The sequence below is a fragment of the Eschrichtius robustus genome, chromosome 1 (genome assembly GCF_028021215.1).
Source record: "Eschrichtius robustus isolate mEscRob2 chromosome 1, mEscRob2.pri, whole genome shotgun sequence".
In the NCBI taxonomy this organism is placed as follows: domain Eukaryota; kingdom Metazoa; phylum Chordata; class Mammalia; order Artiodactyla; family Eschrichtiidae; genus Eschrichtius; species Eschrichtius robustus.
This window is the reverse complement of record NC_090824.1, coordinates 191,636,981-191,643,090: the sequence shown is the minus strand read 5'-3', so window position 1 is coordinate 191,643,090 and position 6,110 is coordinate 191,636,981. Positions and strand designations below refer to the sequence as shown.

Below are 6,110 nucleotides of genomic sequence, written 5' to 3'. Positions count from 1 at the left end.
TGAAATTAGAACACTCCCTAACACCATACACAAAAATAAACTCAAAATGGATTAAAGACCTAAATGTTAAGGCCAGACACTATCAAACTCTTAGAGGAAAACATAGGCAGGGCACTCTATGACAAAAATCACAGCAAGATCCTTTTGGACCCACCTCCTAGAGAAATGGAAATAAAAACAAAAATAAACAAATGGGACCTAATGAAAGTTAAAAGCTTTTGCACAGCAAAGGAAACCATAGACAAGACGAAAAGACAATCCTCAGAATGGGAGAAAATATTTGCAAATGAAGCAACTGACAAAGGATTAATCTCCAAAATTGACAAGCAGCTCATGCAGATCAATATCAAAAAAACAAACAACCCCATCCAAAAATGGGCAGAAGACCTAAACAGACATTTCTCCAAAGAAGATATACAGATTGTCAACAAACACATAAAGGATGCTGAACATCACTAATCATTCGAGAAATGCAAATCAAAACTACAATGAGGTATCACCTCACACCAGTCAGAATGGCCATCATCAAAAAATCTACAAACAGTAAATGCTGGAGAGGGTGTGGAGAAAAGGGAACCCTCTTGCACTGTTGGTGGGAATGTAAATTGATACAGCCACTATGGAGAACAGTATGGAGGTGCCTTAAAAAACTAAAAATAGAACTACCATACGACCCAGCAATCCCACTACTGGGTATACACCATGAGTAAACCATAATTCAAAAACAGTCATGGGGCTCGCCTGGTGGTGCAGTGGTTAAGAATCTGCCTGCCAATGCAGGGGACACGGGTTCGAGCCCTGGTCTGGGAAAATCCCACATGCCACGGAGCAAGTAAGCCCGTGAGCCACAACTACTGAGCCTGCGCGTCTGGAGGCTGTGCTCCGCAACAGGAGAGGCCGCGACAGTGAGAGGCCCGCACACCGCGATGAAGAGTGGCCCCCGCTCACCGCAAGTGGAGAAAGCCCTCGCACAGAAACGAAGACCCAACACAGCCAAAAAGAAATAAATAACTTAGCATTAAAAAAAAAAAAAAAAGTCATGTACCACAATGTTCATTGCAACTCTATTTACAATAGCCAGGACATGGAAGCAACCTAAGTGTCCATCATCGGATGAATGGATAAAGAAGATGTGGCACATATATACAATGGAATATTACTAAGCCTCAGAAAGAAATGAAATTGAGTTATTTGTAGTGAGGTGGATGGACCTAGAGTCTGTCCTACGAGTGAAGTAAGTCAGAAAGAGAAAAACAAATACCGTATGCTAACACATATATATGGAATCTAAAAAAAAAAAAAAAAAAAGGTCACGAAGAACCTAGAGGCAGGATGGGAATAAAGACGCAGACCTACTAGAGAATGGACTGAGGACATGGGGAGGGGAAGGGTAAGCTGGGACAAAGTGAGAGAGTGGCACGGACATATATACAGTACGAAACGTAAAACCGATAGCTAGTGGGAAGCAGCCGCATAGCACAGGGAGATCTGCTCAGTGCTTTGTGACCACCTAGAGGGGTGGGATAGGGAGGGTGGGAGGGAAGGAGACGCAAGAGGGATGAGATATGGGGATACATGTATATGTACAGCTGATTCATTTTGTTGTAAAGAAGAAACTAACACACCATTGTAAAGCAATTATACTCCAATAAAGATGTTAAAAAATATATATATTGTTTTATAATAGGAGAGAGAGAAGTCATTAACTAACCCCCCCACCAAAAAAAAGAAAAAGAAAAAGCAGAGCAAGGTGAACACGAGATCACTCCACACAAGGTGAGTGCTAGATTACTACATATACAGCAAAGGCTGTGAGATCACGGGAGATGCTAATTAATTTCAAAAGTGTTTGAAGACATGTTTATGGAAGGCATAGCACTGAATTTTCTGAGCTAAGTTTCAGGTAGGGATAGGAATTCCATGTGGTCAGATGGTTTAAATAAATGCAAGTTAAAAAGTATGGCTATGCTCATGAAACAATGAATTTCATGTGACTGTGACACTGAGAACTGGTGTGAACATGGAAGAGAAGACTGGGGGTGAAGGAGAAGCATGTGCATGTGGACTGGTAATTGGTATCTACAACATGCCAAGCATCATAATTTTCTTTCTAGGCCATGAAGAGATTCTAGAGATTTCTGAGTAGACAAGAGACATAATCAGGTATTTATGCTTCAGAAAAGTTAATTACAGAAAAATGTAAGAAATATTGGAAGAGAAGAAATAAAGATTGTATGGTGAACTTAGAAATAAAAATTTTTTTTATTGAAGTATGGTTGATTTACAATATTGCTTTAGTTTCAGGTGTACAGCATAATGATTCAGTTTTGTTTTTCATTTTTTGCAGATTATATTCCATTATAGGTTAGTACAAGATATTGGGTGTAATTCCCTGTACTATACAGTAAATCCTTATTGCTTATCTATTTTATGCATAGTAGTTTGTATCTGTTAATCCCATACTTCTAATTTGTCCCTCCCTCCTCATTCCTTTCCCCTTTGGCAATCATAAGTTTGTTTTCTATGTCTGTGAGTCTGTTTGTTTTGTATATAGGTTCATTTGTATTATATTTTAGATTCCATATATAAGTGATGTCAAACAGTATTTGTTTTTCTCTGTAAGACTTATTTCACTCAGCATAATATTCTCTAGGTCCATCCATGTTGCTGAAAATGGCAATATTTCATTCTTTTTTATGGATGAGTAATGTTCCATTGTGTGTATATACACACACAATCTTCCTAAGACCATTGTCTGTTGGAGTGCACTTGGGTTGCTTCCATGTCTTCATTATTGTAAACAATGCTGCTATGAACACTGGGGTCCATGTATCTTTCGAAACTAGAGTTTTCATAGTTTCTGGATATATATCAAGGAGTGACATTGCTGGATCACATGGTAGCTCTATTTTCAGTTTTTCAAGGAACCACCATACTGTTTTCCATAGTGGCTGCACCAATTTACATTCCCACCAGCAGTGTAGGAGGGTTCTCTTTTCTCCACATGCTGCCCTGCATTTATTATTTGTAGACTTTTTGATGATAGCCATTCTGACTGGTGTGAGGTGATACCTCATTTGCTATGAACCACTTAGTACAGGTACTTTTTATTTATTTACTTACAGCATATGCACGAGTTTTTCTTCAATATGTTTAGTTATAATATCTGTCAAGCAGTTTTTGAATGAGCGTGTAGCAGTCTGCATTCTCACAACCAGTATATGAGAGTTTGGTTGCTCCATATTCTTGACAACACATAGTTTTGTCCATCTTTTTAATTTTAACCATTCTAATGGATAGTCATGTCTCACTGTGGTTTTAATTTTAATTTTCCTTTATGTCACATTAATTTTCTTATAGTTTACATGTTATTATCCATCATTTAACTTTCAATCTATATATGTTCTTAAGTGAGTCTCTTATAAAAAGTATAAGAGACTTATACTCGACTCACACTCGCAGGAGTTCCTCACCTCGCAGCTGCACAACCTGGAGGAGTGGCTGCACCTGGGCCTGGGCTAGTGCGAGCAGAGCAAGAAACTCCTCACCAAGCGGGCCAGTGAGATCAAGTTACTCAAGGAAGAGTGTAAACGCAGGAAAAAGTTGATTTCCACCCAGCAGCTGATGATTGAGGCCAAAGCCAGCTATTACCAGTGCCGTTTTTGTGACAAGGTCTTTATGAACCAAGGTCTTCTACAAAGTCATATTCAGTGCTGCCACCCTGCAGATTCTCATCTTGCAGAGTATAAGACAAGAGTACAGACTGACAAGCTCCAGAATGAGACCGACATGTTGAAGGAGCTCACCAAGTCTCAGCTAGAGGCTGCACAGCATGCCCATGCAGTCAGATTCTCTAAGGAATATGAAATGCAGAAAACAAAAGAGGAAGAATTTCTGAAGTTATTTGATAGATAGAAAGAAGAAAAGGAGAAACTAGTTGATGAAATGGAAAAAGTCAAGGAAATGTTTATGAAGGAGTTTAAAGAAGTAACTTCTAAGAATTCAGCATTAGAATATCAATTGTCAGAAGTCCAGAAATCCAATATGCAAATCAAGTCAGGCACAGGCACATTAAAAGATGCACATGAGTTTAAAGAAGAATGTCCTCAGCATCCCCAGGATTTCCAAAATGTGATGCAACTTCTTGATAGTCAGGAAAGCAAGTGGACAGCTTGAGTTCAGGCTCTTCATCAAGAACACAAGAAAGAGAAGAGCCGGCTCCTGTCACATACAGAGAAACTTCGAAGCCTAATGATAGATGATCTAAATGCAAGTCATGTATTCTACAAGAAAAGGATAGAAGAGCTAGGGCAGAGGCTCCAGGAGCAGAAAGAGCTGATCATCACTCAGAGACAACAGGTTAAAGAGTTTACCAGGAAACCATTAAACAGTGTCAGTGAGGCCAGAGGGAATCCTTTCACCTGGCAAACTTTTGAATCTAAGCCAACTACCCCAACTGGACCTATGAATACCCCAGCACCACAGACTTTGGATGCTAAGTCAAGTCTAACAATGGCACATGAACAGGCATTCTCATTGCACATACTGGAACCAACAGAAGAACTTTCAGAGGAAGAAAAAGGAAAGGCAAATGAACAGAAATTAAATAACGACAAGATACATTTAAGGAAAACTTTGAAGAATAACCCTTCCCTCGCTAAGGAAATAAGAACAGTCTTGGAGGAGAGTTTGGTGGAGTAACTGGAAATCTTGGGGGTTAATGCAGATATACGTGGTATTCCAAGTGACCACTTGAATAGAGTGCTAAGAACCATAGTATCAGCAAGACATGAGCGGGAATGACAAGTACCTAACATTCAGCAACTTCGTGAATTCCCTGAACGTCAGGTCACCTGTAAAATGGAGGAGAGCATACTACTGTCCACAGACAGGGACAGTGCTTCTCAAGTGGACACCCTTTAAACTGGAGAAATACCCAAAGCAATACATCTTCCTCCCAAAAGCAGACAGTTGGTTAGACAAAGACCTGTTTTTACTGATAGGACATCTGTTCCAAAAGTTAAGAAAAATATCACAGAAGATCATTTTCCCAGAAAGTCTTCAACTATTGTGACCCCCTCCCTTCAGTTCAGAGAAAGAGATGGATGATGAGGACCTCATCCAGGCCTGTGCCTCACCAGACTTACTTCCTGTGCTGTCATCTAAAAGCAACAAGAGTAGCTTTGGAAGGAGCACCGTCAAAAGTGACACTGACTGGACTGAGGGAAGTGAACTTGAGGACTCTGATATTTCTCCCAAGCCCACAGGAACCTCCATTAAAACATTAACTGGAAAAGTTGAAAAGACCGTTTCAAATCACAGAAATGTGAATAAGCCAGTTGGTGGGTTTAATGTTGCTGAGGCGTTCATCAAAAAAGAACAAAAAGAAGATCTAAAGTGTGCAGATGTGGACGATGATGACTGGGACATTTCATCCTTAGAGGAAGAGAAATCTTTGGGGAGAAGAAATGGAAGAGAACAGAAGGAACCTCCACCTGTGAAGAATGAGTCAAATTCTACTTAACTGCCAAGTGCCTGGGGTGCAACTAACCTGAAAGGGCCAAAGGGAGAAGGACCTCAGGATGAATCCAGCACATTGAAAAGCAGCTTAGTAACCAAGACTGATTGGAGTGACTCTTCAGATGTGTAACTGTCACCCCACACATCAGGAGGCCCTTCCAGACGCCAGCAGTATTGCAGTAGCGCAGTATTTCAGTACTGCCGACACGGCTCTAATGCTCCTGCTTGGCAGTATCTCCTACAATAACAAGGAAGCTGACTCTCAAAGAACAAGAGTCCCTTTAGTGGCACCTAATGCAGTTATTAAAAAACAAATTGTCAACAGTATTTTGAAGCATATAAAGGTGTTTAAGACTGCTGCTGCTTAAAAATAATGTGTCACTGAAGTCATAAAAAGCTCTTCTTCAGAACGGTACTCTAGTGCTTAAGTGTATTTTTTTCAACTAATTTTTAAATGAATTTTTTTTTAAACATATCAGGTTTTGGTTTGAATTAAAACCTTTTTTTTTTATATCTTTCTTATGTATGTTGTCACGTTGGAAGTGTTTTATTATAAAGTTTTGTTAGTATCCTTAAAATTGAATTAGTGG

The 6,110-nt window shown here is 39.7% G+C and overlaps 1 pseudogene; it reads left to right on the top strand.

The window, feature by feature from the left end:
• The first annotated feature begins 2,020 nt into the window (after window positions 1-2,020).
• LOC137765814 (cilium assembly protein DZIP1 pseudogene) lies at window positions 2,021-5,678 on the top strand (annotated as a pseudogene).
• Window positions 5,679-6,110: the final 432 nt, after the last annotated feature.